The sequence below is a fragment of the Prunus avium genome, chromosome 3 (genome assembly GCF_965620075.1).
Source record: "Prunus avium chromosome 3, drPruAviu1.hap1.1, whole genome shotgun sequence".
NCBI lineage: Eukaryota > Viridiplantae > Streptophyta > Magnoliopsida > Rosales > Rosaceae > Prunus > Prunus avium.
Genome location: NC_142286.1, coordinates 19,448,187 through 19,467,186, shown reverse-complemented (window position 1 = coordinate 19,467,186; position 19,000 = coordinate 19,448,187). Strand labels below are relative to the sequence as shown.

The 19,000-nt window shown below is 41.1% G+C and overlaps 1 non-coding gene across 1 annotated transcript; it reads right to left on the bottom strand.

Annotated features, from left to right (window-relative positions):
• Window positions 1-13,760: 13,760 nt before the first annotated feature.
• LOC148295718 (small nucleolar RNA R71) lies at window positions 13,761-13,867 on the bottom strand. Its single transcript, XR_015834895.1, has one exon. It is a non-coding gene; the product is annotated as a small nucleolar RNA R71 (small nucleolar RNA).
• Between the last annotated feature and the right edge of the window lie 5,133 nt (window positions 13,868-19,000).

The window sequence follows — 19,000 nt, the reverse complement described above, 5'->3', positions numbered from 1 at the left end:
CCGAAATCAATAGGTGTAAGAAATTGATCAATTCAATTTCAACTACAGTTCTTTCCGAATTGGAGTGGTTGGTGTATTCCATACTTCTAGCGATTGGATTTCACTCAAAACTCACCAAATGACTCCTCCCACCATATTATGATGTTGCCCAAGTTTTGGGCTCGATCCGAAATCAATAGGTCTTCCAAATTGGACAATTCAAGTTCAACGGCAGTTCGTTCCTAATTGGAGTGGTTGGTGTATTCCAAACTTCTAGCGATTGGATTTCACTCAAAACTCACCAAATGACTCCTCCCACCATATTATGAGGTTGCCCAAGTTTTGGGCTCGATCCGAAATCAATACGTGTTCCAAATTGGACAATTCAAGTTCAACGGCAGTTCGTTCCTAATTGGAGTGGTTGGTGTATTCCATACTTCTAGTGATTGGATTTCTCTCCAAACTCACCAAATGACTCCTCCCACCATATTATGATGTTGCCCAAGTTTTGGGCTCGATCCGAAATCAATAGGTGTGAGAAATTGGTCAATTCAAGTTCAACAGCGGTTCGTTCCTAATTGGAGTGGTTGGGGTATTCCATACTTGTAGCAATTGGATTTCACTCAAAACCCACCAAATGACTCCTCCCACCATATTATGATGTTGCCCAAGTTTGGGGCTCGATCCGAAATCAATAGGTGTGAGAAATTGGACAATTCAACTTCAACGGCAGTTCGTTCCTAATTGGAGTGGTTGGTGTATTCCATACCTCTAGTGGTTGGATTTCTGTCCAAACTCACCAAATGAGTCCTCCCACCATATTATGATGTTGCCCAAGTTTTGGGCTCGATCCGAAATCGATAGGTGTGAAAAATTGGTCAATTCAATTTCAACGACAGTTCTTTCCGAATTGGAGTGGTTGGTGTATTTCATACTTCTAGCGATTGGATTTCACTCAAAACTCACCAAATGACTCCTCCCACCATATTATGATGTTGCCCAAGTTTTGGGCTCGATCCGAAATCAATAGGTCTTCCAAATTGGACAATTCAAGTTCAACGGCAGTTCGTTCCTAATTGGAGTGGTTGGTGTATTCCATACTTCTAGCGATTGGATTTCACTCAAAACTCACTAAATGACTCCTCCCACCATATTATGATGTTGCCCAGGTTTTGGGCTCGATCCGAAATCAATAGGTGTGAGAAATTGGACAATTCAAGTTCAACGGCAGTTCGTTCCTAATTGGAGTGGTTGGTGTATTCCATACTTCTAGTTATTGGATTTCACTGAAAACTCACCAAATGACTCCTCCCACCATATTATGATGTTGCCCAAGTTTTGGGCTCGATCCGAAATCAATAGGTGTGAGAAATTGGTCAATTCAATTTCAACGACAGTTCTTTCCGAATTGGAGTTGTTGGTGTATTCCATACTTCTAGCGATTGGATTTCACTCAAAACTCACCAAATGACTCCTCCCCCCATATTATGACGTTGCCCAAGTTTTGGGCTCGATCCGAAATCAATAGGTCTTCCAAATTGGACAATTCAAGTTCAACGGCAGTTCGTTCCTAATTGGAGTGGTTGGTGTATTCCATACTTCTAGTGATTGGATTTCTGTCCAAACTCACCAAATGACTCCTCCCACCATATTATGATGTTGCCCAAGTTTTGGGCTCGATCCGAAATCAATAGGTGTTCCAAATTGGATAATTCAAGTTCAACGGCAGTTCGTTCCTAATTGGAGTGGTTGGTGTATTCCATACTTCTAGTGATTGGATTTCTCTCAAAACTCACCAAATGACTCCTCCCACCATATTATGATGTTGCCTAAGTTTTGGGTTCGATCCGAAATCAATAGGTGTGAGAAATTGGTCAATTCAATTTCAACAACAGTTCTTTCCTAATTGGAGTGGTTGGTGTATTCCATACTTCTAGCGATTGGATTTCACTCAAAACTCACCAAATGACTCATCCCACCATATTATGATGTTGCCCAAGTTTTGGGCTCGATCCGAAATCAATAGGCATTCCAAATTGGACAATTCAAGTTCAACGGCAGGACGTCCCACATTGGAGTGGTTGGTGTATTCCATACTTGTAGCAATTTGATTTCATTCAAAACTCACCAAATGACTCCTCCCACCATATTATGATGTTGCCCAAGTTTTGGGCCCGATCTGAAGTCAATAGGTGTGAGAAATTGGACAATTCAAGTTCAACGGTAGTTCGTTCCTAATTGTAGTGGTTGGTGTATTCCGTACTTCTAGTGATTGGATTTCTCTCCAAACTCACCAAATGACTCCTCCCACCGTATTATGATGTTGCCCAAGTTTTGGGCTCGATCCGAAATCAACAGGTGTGAGAAATTGGTCAATTCAATTTCAACGACAGTTCTTTCCGAATTGGAGTGGTTGGTGTATTCCGTACTTCTAGTGATTGGATTTCTCTGCAAACTCACCAAATGACTCCTCCCACCATATTATGATGTTACCCAAGTTTTGGGTTCGATCCGAAATCAATAAGTGTGAGAAATTGGACAATTCAAGTTCAACGGTAGTTCGTTCCTAATTGGAGTGGTTGGGGTATTCCATACTTCTAGCGATTGGATTTCACTCAAAACTCACCAAATGACTTCTCCCACCATAATATGATGTTGCCCAAGTTTTGGGCTCGATCCGAAATCAATAGGTGTTCCAAATTGGACAATTCAAGTTCAACGGCAGTTCATTACTAATTGGAGTGGTTGGTGTATTCCACACTTCTAGCAATCGGATTTCAGTCAAAACTCACCAAATGACTCCTCCCACCATATTATGATGTTGCCCAAGTTTTGGGCTCCATCCGAAATCAATAGGTGTTCCAAATTGGACAATTCAAGTTCAACGGCAGTTCGTTCCTAATTGGAGTGGTTGGTGTATTCCATACTTCTAGCGATTGGATTTCACACAAAACTCACCAAATGACTCCTCCCACCATATTATGATGTTGCCCAAGTTTTGGGATCGATCCGAAATCAATAGGTGTTCCAAATTGGACAATTCAAGTTCAACGGCAGTTCGTTCCAAATTGGAGTGGTTGGTGTATTCCATAGTTCTGGCGATTGGATTTCACTCAAAAGTCACCAAATGACTCTTACTACCATATTATGATGTTGCCCAAGTTTTGGGCTCGATCCGAAATCAATAGGTGTGAGAAATTGGACAATTCAAGTTGAACGGCAGTTCGTTCGTAATTGGAGTGGTTGGTGTATTCCATACTTATAGCGATTGGATTTCTCTCCAAACTCACCAAACGACACCTCCCACCATATTATGATGTTGCCCAAGTTTTGGGCTCGATCCGAAATCAATAGGTGTTCCAAATTGGACAATTCAAGTTCAACGGCAGTTCGTTCCAAATTGGAGTGGTTGGTGTATTCCATAGTTCTGGCGATTGGATTTCACTCAAAAGTCACCAAATGACTCTTACTACCATATTATGATGTTGCCCAAGTTTTGGGCTCGATCCGAAATCAATAGGTGTGAGAAATCGGAAAATTCAAGTATAACGGCAGTTCGTTCCTAACTGGAGTGGTTGGTGTATTCCATACTCCTAACGATTGGATTTCACTCAAAACCCACCAAATGACTCCTCCCACCATATTATGATGTTGCCCAAATTTTGGGCTCGATCCGAAATCAATAGGTGGGAGAAATTGGTCAATTCAATTTTAACGACAGTTCTTTCCTAATTGGAGTGGTTAGTGTATTCCGTACTTCTAGCGATTGGATTTCACTCAAAACCCACCAAATGACTCCTCCCACCATATTATGATGTTGCCCAAGTTTTGGGCTCGATCCGAAATCAACAGGTATTCCAAATTGGACAATTCATGTTCAACGGCAGTACGTCCCTAATTGGAGTGGTTGGTGTATTCCATACTTCTAGCGATTGGATTTCATTCAAAACTCACCAAATGACTCCTCCCACCATATTATGACGTTGCCCAAGTTTTGGGTTCGATCCGAAATCAATAGGTGTGAGAAATTGGACAATTCAAGTTCAACGGCAGTTCGTTCCTAATTGTAGTGGTTGGTGTATTCCATACTTCTAGCGATTGGATTTCACTGAAAACTCACCAAACGACGCCTCCCACCATATTATGATGTTGCCCAAGTTTTGGGCTCGATCCGAATTCAATAGGTGTGAGAAATTGGTCAATTCAAGTTCAACGGCAGTTCGTTCCTAATTGGAGTGGTTGGTGTATTCCATACTTCTAGCGATTGGATTTCACTCAAAACTCACCAAATGACTCCCCCCACCATATTATGATGTTGCCCAAGTTTTGGGCTCGATCCGAAATCAATAGGTGTTCCAAATTGGACAATTCAAGTTCAACGGCAGTTCGTTCCTAATTGGAGTGGTTGGTGTTTCCCATACTTCTAGCGATTGGATTTCACTCAAAACTCAGCAAATGACTCCTCCCTCCATATTATGATGTTGCCCAAGTTTTGGGCTCGATCCGAAATCAATAGGTGTGAGAAATTGGACAATTCAAGTTCAACGGCAGTTCGTTCCTAATTGGAGTGGTTGGTGTATTCCATACTTCTAGCGATTGGATTTCACTCAAAACTCACCAAATGACTCCTCCCACCATATTATGACGTTGCCCAAGTTTTGGGCTCGATCCGAAATCAGTAGGTGTGAGAAATTGGAAAATTCAATTTCAACGGCAGTTCGTTCCAAATTGGAGTGGTTGGTGTATTCCATACTTCTAGCGATTGGATTTCACTCAAAACTCACCAAATGACTCCTCCTACCATATTATGATGTTGCCAAAGTTTTGGGCTCGATCCGAAATCAGTAGGTCTTCCAAATTGGACAATTCAAGTTCAACGGCAGTTCGTTCCTAATTGGAGTGGTTGGTGTATTCCATACTTCTAGCGATTGGATTTCACTCAAAACTCACCAAATGACTCCTCCCACCATATTATGAAGTTGCCCAAGTTTGGGGCTCGATCCGAAATCAATAGGTGTGAGAAATTGGACAATTCAAGTACAACGGCAGTTCGTTCCTAATTGGAGTGGTTGGTGTATTCCATACTTCTAGTGATTGGATTTCTCTCCAAACTCACCAAATGACTCCTCACACCATATTATGATGTTGCCCAAGTTTTGGGCTCCATCCGAAATCAATAGGTGTTCCAAATTGGACAATTCAAGTTCAACGGCAGTTCGTTCCTAATTGGAGTGGTTGGTGTATTCCATACTTCTAGCGATTGGATTTCACTCAAAACTCAGCAAATGACTCCTCCCCCCATATTATGATGTTGCCCAAGTTTTGGGCTCGATCCGAAATCAATAGGGGTTCCAAATTGGACAATTCAAGTTCAACGGCAGTTCGTTCCTAATTGGAGTGGTAGGTGTATTCCATACTTCTAGCGATTGGATTTCACTCAAAACTCATCAAATGATTCCTCCCACCAAATTATGATGTTGCCCATGTTTTGGGCTCGATCCGAAATCAATAGGTCTAAGAAATTGGTCAATTTAATTTCAACGACAGTTCGTTCCTAATTGGAGTGGTTGGTGTTTTCCATACTTCTAGCGATTGGATTTCACTCAAAACTCACCAAAAGACTCCTCCCACCATATTATGATGTTGCCCAAGTTTTGGGCTCGATCTGAAATCAATAGGTTTTCCAAATTGGACAATTCAAGTTCAACGGCAGTTCGTTCCTAATTGGAGTGGTTGGTGTATTCCATACTTCTAGCGATTGGATTTCACTCAAAACTCAACAAATGACTCCTCCCACCATATTATGATGTTGCCCAAGTTTTGGGCTCGATCAGAATTTAATACGTGTGAGAAATTGGATAATTCAATTTCAACGGCAGTTCGTTCCTAATTGGAGTGGTTGGTGTATTCCATACTTCTAGCGATTGGATTTCCCTCAAAACTCACCAAATGACTCCTCCCACCATATTATGATGTTGCCCAAGTTTGGGGCTCGATCCGAAATCAATAGGTGTGAGAAATTGGACAATTCAAGTTCAACGGCAGTTCGTTCCTAATTGGAGTGGTTGGTGTATTCCATACTTCTAGCGATTGGATTTCACTCAAAACTCACCAAATGACTCCTCCCACCATATTATGACGTTGCCCAAGTTTTGGGCTCGATCCGAAATCAGTAGGTGTGAGAAATTGGAAAATTCAATTTCAACGGCAGTTCGTTCCAAATTGGAGTGGTTGGTGTATTCCATACTTCTAGCGATTGGATTTCACTCATAACTCACCAAATGACTCCTCCCACCATATTATGATGTTGCCCAAGTTTTGGGCTCGATCCGAAATCAATGTGTGTTCCAAATTGGACAATTCAAGTTCAACGGCAGTTCGTTCCTAATTGGAGTGGTTGGTGTATTCCATACTTCTAGCGATTGGATTTCACTCAAAACTCACCAAATGACTCCTCCCACCATATTATGAAGTTCCCCAAGTTTGGGGCTCGATCCGAAATCAATAGGTGTGAGAAATTGGACAATTCAAGTACAACGGCAGTTCGTTCCTAATTGGGGTGGTTGGTGTATTCCATACTTCTAGTGATTGGATTTCTCTCCAAACTCACCAAATGACTCCTCCCACCATATTATGATGTTGCCCAAGTTTTGGGCTCGATCCGAAATCTATAGGTGTGAGAAATTGGTCAATTCAATTTCGACGACAGTTCTTTCCGAATTGGAGTGGTTGGTGTATTCCATACTTCTAGCGATTGTTTTTCACTCAAAACTCACCAAATGACTCCTCCCACCAAATTATGATGTTGCCCAAGTTTTGGGATCGATCCCAAATCAATAGGTGTTCCAAATTGGACAATTCAAATTCAACTGCAGTTCGTTCCTAATTGGAGTGGTTGGGGTATTCCATACTTCTGGCAATTGGATTTCACTCAAAACTTACCAAATGACTTCTCCCACCATATTATGATGTTGCCCAAGTTTGGGGCTCGATCTGAAATCAATAGGTGTGAGAAATTGGACAATTCAAGTTCAACGGCAGTTCGTTCCTAATTGGAGTGGTTGGTGTATTCCATACTTCTAGCGATTGGATTACACTCAAAACTCACCAAATGACTACTCCCACCATATTATGATGTTGCCCAAGTTTTGGGCTCGATCCGAAATCAATAGGTGTTCCAAATTGGACAATTCAAGTTCAACGGCAGTTCGTTCCTAATTGGAGTGGTTGGTGTATTTCGTACTTCTAGCAATTGGATTTCACTCAAAACTCACCAAATGACTCCTCCCACCATATTATGATGTTGCCCAAGTTTTGGGCTCGATCCGAAATCAGTACGCGTGAGAAATTGGACAATTCAATTTCAACGGCAGTTCGTCCCTAATTGGAGTGGTTGGTGTATTCCATACTTCTTGGGATTGGATTTCACTCAAAACTCACCAAATGACTCCTCCCACCATATTATGATGTTGCCCAAGTTTTGGGCTCGATCCGAAATGAATAGGTGTGAGAAATTGGACAATTCAAGTTCAACGGCAGTTCGTTCCTAATTGGAGTGGTTGGTGTATTCCATACTTCTAGCGATTGGATTTCACTCAAAACTCACCAAATGACTCATCCCACCATATTATGATGTTGCCCAAGTTTGGAGCTCGATCCGAAATCAATAGGTCTTCCAAATTGGACAATTCAAGTTCAACGGCAGTTCGTTCCTAATTGGAGTGGTTGGTGTATTCCATACTTCTAGCGATTGGATTTTACTCAAAACTCCCCAAATGACTCCTCCCACCATATTATGATGTTGCCCAAGTTTTGGGTTCGATCCGAAATGAATAGGTGTGAGAAATTGGACAATTCAAGTTCAACGGCAGTTCGTTCCTAATTGGAGTGGTTGGTGTATTCCATACTTCTAGCGATTGGATTTCACTCAAAACTCACCAAATGACTCCTCCCACCATATTATGATGTTGCCCAAGTTTTGGACTCGATCCGAATTCAATAGGTGTGAGAAATTGGTCAATTCAATTTCAACGACAGTTCTTTCCTAATTGGAGTGGTTGGTGTATTCCGAACTTCTAGCGATCGGATTTCACTCAAAACTCACCAAATGACTCCTCCCACCATATTATGATGTTGCCCAAGTTTTGGGCTCCATCCGAAATGAACAAGTCTTCCAAATTCCAATTCAAGTTCAACGGCAGTTCATTCCTAATTGGAGTGGTTGGTGTATTCCATACTTCTAGCGATTGGATTTCACTCAAAACTCACCAAATGACTCCTCCCACCATATTATGATGTTGCCCAAGTTTTGGGCTCGATCCGAAATCAATAGGTGTGAGAAATTGGACAATTCAAGTTCAACGGCAGTTCGTTCCTAATTGGAGTGGTTGGGGTATTCCATAAATCTAGCAATTGGATTTCACTCAAAACTCACCAAATGACTCCTCCCACCATATTATGATGTTGCCCAAATTTGGGGCTCGATCCGAAATCAATAGGTGTGAGAAATTGGACAATTCAAGTTCAACGGCAGTTCGTTCCTAATTGGAGTGGTTGGTGTATTCCATACTTCTAGTGATTGGATTTCACTCAAAACTCACCAAATGACTCCTCCCACCATATTATGATGTTGCCCAAGTTTTGGGCTCGATTCGAATTCGATAGGTGTGAGAAATTGGTCAATTCAATTTCAACGACAGTTCTTTCCTAATTGGAGTGGTTGGTGTATTCCATACTTCTAGCGATTGGATTTCACTCAAAACTCACCAAATGACTCCTCCCACCATATTATGATGTTGCCCAAGTTTTGGGCTCGATCCGAATTCAACAGGTGTGAGAAATTGGTCAATTCAATTTCAACGACAGTTCTTTCCTAATTGGAGTGGTTGGTGTATTCCATACTTCTAGCGATTGGATTTCACTCAAAACTCACCAAATGACTCCTCCCACCATATTATGACGTTGCCCAAGTTTTGGGCTCGATCCGAAATCAGTAGGTGTGAGAAATTGGAAAATTCAATTTCAACGGCAGTTCGTTCCAAATTGGAGTGGTTGGTGTATTCCATACTTCTAGCGATTGGATTTCACTCATAACTCACCAAATGACTCCTCCCGCCATATTATGATGTTGCCCAAGTTTTGGGCACGATCCGAAATCAGTAGGTGTGAGAAATTGGACAATTCAAGTTCAACGGCAGGTCGTTCCTAATTGAAGTGGTTGGTGTATTCCATACTTCTAGCGATTGGATTTCACTCCAAACTCACCAAATGACTCCACCCACCATATTACGATGTTGCCCAAGTTTTGGGCTCGATCCGAAATCAATAGGTGTGAGAAATTGGTCAATTCAATTTCAACGACAGTTCGTTCCTAATTGGAGTGGTTGGTGTATTCCTTACTTCTAGCGATTAAATTTCACTCGTAACTCTCCAAATGACTCCTCCCACCATATTATGATGGTTCCCAAGTTTTGGGCTCGATCCGAAATCAATAGGTGTGAGAAATTGGACAATTCAAGTTCAACGGCAGTTCGCTCCTAATTGGAGTGGTTGGTGTATTCCATACTTCTAGCGATTTGATTTCACTCTAAACTCATCAAATGACTCCTCCCACCATATTATGATGTTGCCCAAGTTTTGGGCTCGATCCGAAATCAATAGGTATTCCAAATTGGACAATTCAAGTTCAACGGCAGTTCGTTCCTAATTGGAGTGGTTGGTGTATTCCATACTTCTAGCGATTGGATTTAACTCAAAACTCACCAAATGACTCCTCCCACCATATTATGATGTTGCCCAAGTTTCGGGCTCGATCCGAAATCAATAGGTGTTCCAAATTGGACAATTCAAGTTCAACGGCATTTCGTTCCTAATTGGAGTGGTTGGTGTATTCCATACTTCTAGCGATTGGATTTCACTCGAAACTCTCCAAATGACTCCTCCCACCATATTATGATGTTGCCCAAGTTTTGGGCTCGATCCGAACTCAATAGGTGTGAGAAATTGGACAATTCAAGTTCAACGGCAGTTCGTTCCTAATTAGAGTGGTTGGTGTATTCCATACTTCTAGCGATTTGATTTCACTCAAAACTCAGCAAATGACTCCTGCCACCATATTATGATGTTGCCCAACTTTTGGGCTCGATCCGAAATCAATTGGAGTTCCAAATTGGACAATTCAAGTTCAACGGCAGTTCGTACCTAATTGGAGTGGTTGGTGTATTCCATACTTCTAGCGATTGGATTTCACTCAAAACTAACCAAATGACTCCTCCCACCATATTATGATGTTACCCAAGTTTTGGGCTCGATCCGAAATCAATAGGTGTTCCAAATTGGACAATTCAAGTTCAACGGCAGTTCGTTCCTAATTGGAGTGGTTGGTGTATTCCATACTTCTAGCGATCGGATTTCACTCAAAACTCACCAAATGACTCCTCCCACCATATTAAGTTGTTGCCCAAGTTTTGGGCTCGATCCGAAATCAATAGGTGTTCGAAATTGGACAATTCAAGTTCATTGGCAGTTCGTTCCTAATTGGAGTGGTTGGTGTGTTCCATACTTCTAGCGATTGGATTTCACTCAAAACTCCCGAAATGACTCCTCCCACCATATTATGATGTTGCCCAAGTTTTGGGCTCGATCCGAAATCAATAGGTGTGAGAAATTGGTCAATTCAATTTCAACGACAGTTCGTTCCTAATTGGAGTGGTTGGTGTATTCCATACGTCTAGCGATTGGATTTCACTCAAAACTCACCAAATGACTCCTCCCACTATATTATGATGTTGCCCAAGTTTTGGGCTCGATCCGAAATCAATAGATGTTCCAAATTGGACAATTCAAGTTCAACGGCAGTTCGTTCCTAATTGGAGTGGTTGGTGTATTCCATACTTCTAGCGATTGGATTTCACTCAAAACTCACCAAATGACTCCTCCCACCATATTATGATGTTGCCCAAGTTTTGGGCTCGATCCGAAATCAACAGGTGTTCCAAATTGGACAATTCAAGTTCAACGGCAGTTCGTTCCTAACTGGAGTGGTTGGTGTATTCCATACTTCTAGCGATTGGATTTCACTCAAAACTCACCAAATGACTCCTCCCACCATATTATGATGTTGCCCAAGTTTTGGGCTCGATCCGAAATCAATAGGTGTGAGAAATTGGTCAATTCAATTTCAACGACAGTTCGTTCCTAGTTGGAGTGGTTGGTGTATTCCATACGTCTAGCGATTGGATTTCACTCAAAAATCACCAAATGACTCCTCCCACTATATTATGATGTTGCCCAAGTTTTGGGCTCGATCCGAAATCAATAGATGTTCCAAATTGGACAATTCAAGTTCAACGGCAGTTCGTTCCTAATTGGAGTGGTTGGTGTATTCCTTACTTCTAGCGATTGGTGATAAGTTCATAATTTCACACATTTGCATGCCTTCGTTACTTAGTAATTTTGTTTAGTTTCTCTTTATTTCAAGTCACTTACCTATGTTTGTGTGTTCTATAGGTTGAAGGCAGCAAGAGATTGCTTTTGAAGCAAAATGGTGCAAAACGTGCAAAAACTGGATATTGAGTTAGAAGTTCATTTCGGACTTATCTTCTTCATCCGAGCTTGGATTGGGCCAATACTTATGTGGTTGGATCAGAGACATTCTGAACTTCAAAATGGATATCTTAAAGTCATATTTGGATTCAGCCAAACCCAATCCGTGAGCCCATCAAAATACACATCATGCTGACATGAGGATGAGCTGATGGATGCTTGGTCATGGTGAGCTAGGCATGAGCTATTGGTTTCTGGATGGATGCTTGATCATGCTGACATGAAGATGACCTATGGCTGCTGGTGGGATTTATTAGTGCAGCAACCAATTCTGATTATCTAAATACAAGTGTTGTATGCATTAGTCATATTCAATTCAGAATTCCCCTTTCCTTCTCCCTATAAATACCACTTCCATTCCACATCCCAGACACAATTCACTTCATCCATTACTTCCATACACACATTCAGATTCACCACAAAGAGAGAGAGAGAGCTAGCTGCAAAGGAGGGAGAGCTGGGAGCTGTCCTGGAAACTACCTTGCTGCCACCAGCTAGTTCTTCTATTCTCTTTATTCTACCTATGTATTTCTTATCTTCTGTATTCATAATTATGTTTAACTAATCCATTTTGTTAGGGCTTAGGATGAAGCCCTAGTCATGAATATTCAATGTTATGGATGATTTCATAGTTAATTGATTTCCTTGCTTTCATTATCAAGTTGTTAATCTCCAGCTTATTATGTGCTTGATGTATGTTTTCTTGGAGTAGCTAACTAGGATTTTATGCATCTAGCACAGGTTGGGAAAGGGTTTAGATTCACCAATTCTACTCTCCTTTCACAAGCAACACATGAATGGCCTAAGAATCATTCAAGGGGTTAATAACCATAGGTTGACTAGGACAGATACCATGTTCTAGGACTTGTGTGATTATCATATTCTCAAGGAACTTAATGACTCTTATATGCTTTATTCTAAGTAGATACCATGCTTAGGTTGCATATTAGAGATCACGTGTTGTGTAGATACCATCCACAATTACATGCCTTAGGAGAATCATGCATCCTGCACCTAGATACCATAGGCTTGTATGCGATAATCTATTGTTAATGAAGCTTGAGTCAATTTCTATGCATTCATAACTTGGATAGGAAGACTAGTGGTAGATTCCAAGGCTCTAACACTTCTCAATCATTGTTTCACAACTTGTTCATTGCTGCCATTGTTTACTTCCAGCACTTCCATTTCATTCTCTTGTTTTCATTTAAACAACAAAAACCCCTCATTCGAGTGCGTGTGTGGTGCTAGGATTCTGTCCTAGACCTTGCCAATTGTTAGTTAGTTTGTTTCTTTGTTTTCAGTTTTTCCATCATTCTAAGTAGTTTAACTTGCAACCAAGTTACCATTCTCCGTGGGATCGACCTCGTATTTCATAAGCTATACTATAAATGGTTCGTGCACTTGCGAGAATTGAAGTTTCTATTTTTAATAACTCATTTTAGTTGTTAGGAATAGGCTCAACAAGTTTTTGGCGCCGTTGCCGGGGAACCGGTAACGATGGTGCTATAGTTAGATTACTTTGAGTGTTTTTGTTTTTGTTTTCGTTGGTTTTTATTTCTGTATTCTGTTTTTCTTTTTAGTTGTTATCTCCATTTGAAGGCACTAATTGGTTTCTTGTGTGTGCATATATGTCCGAATCTGATTCTGAGCCAATTTCACCAGGAACTTTTGCTGTACGTGTTGGTTTGAGGAGGAATTATAGTTCTTTAAGTGCTGAATCTGAGAGCTACGAATCTGAAGGTTCAAGCAAGATGGCAGAGATTCCAAACAACAACAATAATGATGAAGGAGGTGGTGCGCTTGTTGTCCAACCTAGGAAACCCCTGCGTGAATTTTCCATCCCCAAAGTCACTGATCAACCTTCGTGCATCGTCTATCCTCAACTCACAATTGACAGGTTTGAGCTTAGAAGTGGTATGATTCATCTTCTTCCAACTTATTATGGTAATACCACTGAGGATCCTTACATGCATGTTAAGCAATTCTTTGAAATATGTGCTACAATCAAAATTCAAGGACTTGATGATGAGCAGATTAAGATGAGGCTATTCCCATTCAGTTTAAAAGATAAGGCTAAGTCATGGTTATACTCTTTGCCTAATGCTTCAATTCGTACTTGGGATGAGCTTTCTAATAAGTTTTTGCAGAAATTCTTTCCAGCTCAAAAGACTAACAAGATTAGAAAGGAAATTCTTGGTTTCACACAAAGAGAAGGAGAAGCTTTTCATGAATGCTGGGAGAGGTACAAGGAGATGATGAGTTCTTGCCCACACCACAATATAGAGAGTTGGATGCAAATGCAATCTTTCTATGAAGGTTTGCTTGATTCCGAAAGGATGATGGTAGATGCAACAAGTGGAGAAGGACTGATGAACAAAACAGCAGATGAGGCTTTTACTCTCTTTGAATCTTTGAGTACCAACTCTCAACAATGGAGCTACAATAAAGGAAGAGGAGCTCCTATGAAAGCTGTGGTCTCTGAGGTAAGTACTAATAATGAGATTAATGCAAAACTTGATGTTATGTGTTCTTTGCTTCAACAGGCAGTGACTGGCCCTCTAGGAAGCAAAGAGGAAGTTCAAGACCAATCTTTTGCAAAGCACATGCTAGAGCAAGCAAATGCCCTTCAAGGAAGGAATCCTCAGAATGATCCTTACTCAAACACATACAATCCGGGGTGGAGAAATCATCCTAATTTCAGGTGGAGCAATAATTCAAATGTGCAACAATCTCAAGGACCTCCCCCAGGATTTCAAATACAACAAAGGCAATTCCAGCAAGCTCCCCAACAAGTACAAGAGCAAAGGGGTGATCAAATGGGAGAATTGCAAGACATGTTCAAGAAGTTCATGGGGCAACAGATGCAAACCAATCAGAATCTTCAAAATGCAGTGAACAAACTAGAAGTGCAAGTTGGGCAGATTGCATCCTCCATGAGCAATAGAGCATCCGGAACTTTTCCAAGCCAAACGGAGGTGAATCCAAGGCATCATGAGCAAGTTAAAGCAGTGCACATCTTGAGAAGTGGTAAACAAGTTGATAATAAGGTTGGAGATGCCAATGAAGAGCAAGAAGATGGAGAAAACGTGGAGATCATTCAGCCACCACAAGGGCAGCCCACAGGTTCCACCAAACAGCCCCTCAATTCTCTTGGAAAGAGCACAGGCCCTAAGGTATCATCTAATGCTAATCAAGTTCCAATTTCATCTAATGCTTTTAGGCCTATTGCACCCTTTCCCAGCAGGTTATCAAAGTCAAAGAAAGATCAAGGCTTGGATGAGATAATGGAAATATTCAAGAAAGTGCAAATCAACATCCCATTGCTCAATGCCATTGCTCAGATTCCAAAATATGCAAAATTTTTGAAGGATCTATGCACTAACAAGAGGAGATTCAAAGAGCATGAACAGGTTGCATTAAGTGAAGAGGTTAGTGCAGTCTTACAAAGAAAGCTACCTCCAAAGCTAAAGGATCCAGGTTCATTTTCTATACCTTGTATAGTTGGTGATTTTAAGTTTCAAAAAGCTTTGCTTGATCTTGGTGCATCCATTAACCTTATGCCATATCATGTTTATGAGAAACTTAACCTTGGTGAGTTGCAAGCCACATCTGTGAGCATTCAATTGGCAGATAGAACTATCAGGTACCCTAGGGGCATTCTAGAAGATGTTTTGGTGAAAGTAGAAGAGCTGATTTTGCCAGCTGATTTCTTGGTGTTGGAAATGGAAGAAGCACCAATTCATGACAATCAGTTACCACTCATTCTTGGTCGTCCATTCATGGCAACTGCCGGTGCAATTATTGATGTGAAGAAGGGTACATTGACTATGAACGTGTTTGATGAGACAATAGCATTCAAAGTGTTTGAAGCCTCCAAGTTTCCAAGTGATGAGCATGAAGTTTTCCAGCTTGATGCAATTGATAATATGGTGAAAGAAGCACTGCCAATGAGTTATTTGGAGCCTATTGAAGCATGCATCACACAAAGCATAAGGAAAGAAGAAGTGGACAGATTAGAGGCTGTGATCTCTCCTTTACTTCTTGAGCTTGTTTGCAGCATGGATAGCTACATAGAAGTGGGAAAGAGGTATGCAAACCAATTTGAATCTTTACCCGCACCTACTAATAAGGTTTTACCTTCTATTGTGCAGGCACCGGAGTTGGAATTAAAGCAATTGCCAACACACCTTAAATATGCTTATTTAGGTGAGAGTGAGACTCTACCTGTTATCATTGCCTCACACCTCGAACCAAATGATGAGAAGAAGCTTTTGAGGGTTCTAAAAGAGCACAAAACTGCGATTGGATGGAGCATTGCAGATATCAAAGGCATAAGCCCAACATCGTGCATGCATAGGATACTATTGGAGGACAATGCAGTGCCTAAGAGGGATGCCCAAAGACGTCTCAATCCAAACATGAAGGAGGTGGTAAGGAAAGAAGTAATGAAGCTTTTAGATGTTGGTATTATTTACCCTATTTCTGACAGTAAATGGGTGAGCCCAATACAAGTTGTCCCCAAGAAATCAGGTATCACAGTGGTGAAGAATGAAGCAAACGAGCTTGTACCAACACGGATGACCACGGGCTGGAGAGTTTGCATTGATTATAGGAAGCTCAACACAGCAACAAGCAAGGATCACTTCCCTCTTCCATTTATTGATCAAATGCTTGAGAGATTGGCTGGCCATAGCCACTATTGCTTCCTTGATGGATATTCAGGTTACAACCAAATCGCCATAGCCCCAGAAGATCAAGAGAAGACAACCTTCACATGTCCCTTTGGTACTTTTGCTTATAGGAGGATGCCCTTTGGTCTTTGCAACGCCCCAGCCACTTTCCAAAGGTGCATGATGAGCATTTTCTCCGACATGGTAGAAAGGTTTATTGAGGTATTCATGGATGACTTCTCTGTCTTTGGTGATTCTTTTGATCAATGTTTGCATAACTTATCTAAGGTGTTGGCTAGATGTGAACAAAATAACCTTGTGCTTAATTGGGAAAAATGTCATTTTATGGTTAACCAAGGCATAGTTCTTGGTCATGTCATCTCTAGTAATGGAATTGAGGTAGATAAAGCTAAGATTGATTTGATTGCTTCTATGCCCTCACCTACTTCTGTCAAAGAAGTACGTTCTTTCCTTGGCCATGCAGGTTTCTATAGGCGTTTCATTAAAGATTTTTCTAAGATTGCAAGGCCTTTGTGCAATCTCCTTGCCAAGGACATGGATTTTGTGTTTGATCAAAACTGTGAGAATGCTTTCAATGCTTTGAAAATGATGCTCACAACTGCCCCAATCATTATGCCACCGGATTGGAGCTTGCCTTTTGAACTGATGTGTGACGCCTCAGATTATGCTGTTGGAGCTGTTTTGGGGCAGCGAGTTGATAAGAAGCCACATGCCATCTACTATGCTAGTAGAACCCTCAACGATGCCCAACTCAACTATTCCACCACAGAGAAGGAGTTATTAGCTGTCATATTTGCTTTAGAGAAGTTCAGATCTTATTTGATTACTAACAAGGTCATTGTTTACACTGATCATGCAGCATTGAAATACTTGTTAGCTAAAAAGGATGCCAAGCCACGCCTCATTAGATGGATCCTCTTGTTGCAAGAGTTTGACTTGGAGATAAAAGATAAGAAAGGAAGTGAGAATGTGGTGGCTGATCACTTGAGTAGATTGGTGCATGTATCTAATGAAGAGGAGGATTCACTGCCATTGCGTGAAAGCTTCCCTGATGAGCAACTCTTCTCTATTTGTGCTTTGAATTCTCTTAATCCATTGCCTTGGTTTGCTGATATTGTTAACTACTTATGCACTAACGAACTCCCTACAGGGTTATCTACATTCCAACGTGACAAGCTTAGGAAACAAGCAAGATACTACTTTTGGGATGATCCATACCTATTCAAGCATTGTCCGGACCAAGTAATTCGAAGGTGTGTGCCTGAAGGTGATTTTAAGAGCATTCTAGAGTTTTGTCACTCCCATGCATGCGGAGGCCATTTTGGAGCAAAGAAGACTGCCAACAAAGTGCTACAATCAGGTTTCTTTTGGCCTACCCTTTTTAAGGATGCTTATACATTTTGTGCTTCATGTGATAGATGCCAACGGATGGGTAATTTGCATGCTAGAAATCAGATGCCTCTCACTAATATCTTAGTCATTGATATATTTGATGTTTGGGGAATTGATTTCATGGGCCCTTTTCCTACTTCTTATGGATTTGAATATATATTAGTTGCTGTCGATTATGTTTCCAAATGGGTGGAAGCCATTGCCACTAGAACTAATGATGCTAAGATTGTGATCAGTTTTCTCAGAGGAAATATTTTTACAAGGTTTGGCACACCAAGAGCAATCATTAGTGATGGTGGCTCCCATTTTGTTAACCAAGCTTTTGCAGCACTCTTGAAGAAGTATGGAATCAAGCATAAGGTGGCAACACCCTACCATCCTCAAACTAGTGGGCAGGTTGAGATAAGCAATAGGGAGATTAAGCACATACTTGAGAAGACAGTGAACACCACAAGGAAGGATTGGTACATGCGTTTGGAGGATGCATTGTGGGCTTATAGGACAGCTTATAAGACCCCCATAGGTATGTCTCCATATAGACTTGTTTTTGGTAAACCTTGTCACTTACCAGTGGAGCTTGAGCACAGGGCTTATTGGGCGATCAAGGCATTCAATTTTGACATGAAAGCTGCTGGTGAAAAGAGGAGGCTTCAACTCAATGAGTTGGAGGAGTTGCGACATGAGGCGTATGAGAACGCTAAGCTTTATAAGGAGAAAACAAAGCAGTATCATGACAAGAAGATTCTTAGGAAGACGTTTGAGGAAGGGCAGAAGGTTCTCTTATTCAATTCACGCCTTAAGCTCTTCCCAGGTAAGCTTCGTTCTCGGTGGATTGGCCCTTTTGTTATTACTAATGTGTTTGATCATGGCGCAGTGGAGATTCAAAATATTAAGGATGGCAGCACCTTCAAGGTGAACGGACATCGGTTGAAACCTTACTTTGATGCCAACTTTGATGCCAATATTGAGTCTCAAGCACTCAAGGAGCCTCCACCACTCTCTTGAAGCTCACCAAAGTTTGGACGTCCGGCTGAAGACATAAAACTTAGCGCTTCTTGGGAGGCAACCCAAGGTGATGAGGAGAAGATAGAACGTGCAAGGAGCTTGCTTGCGTCCTAATCGCTTCAAAGGGGAGTTGTTTTCTGAACTCTAACATTTGGTTATGTCTTTTCCTTATCTTCTTTCCTTTCATTTATGAGGCATTGCTTGTTCTTATACTCTAAACATTGAGGACAATGTTTCATTTAAGTTTGGGGGGAAGGATTTAGTTATGTTGTTTTATTGTCAAATTTTAAAATTTTTAAGTGTGTCTAGTGTCTAATAACGCAGGA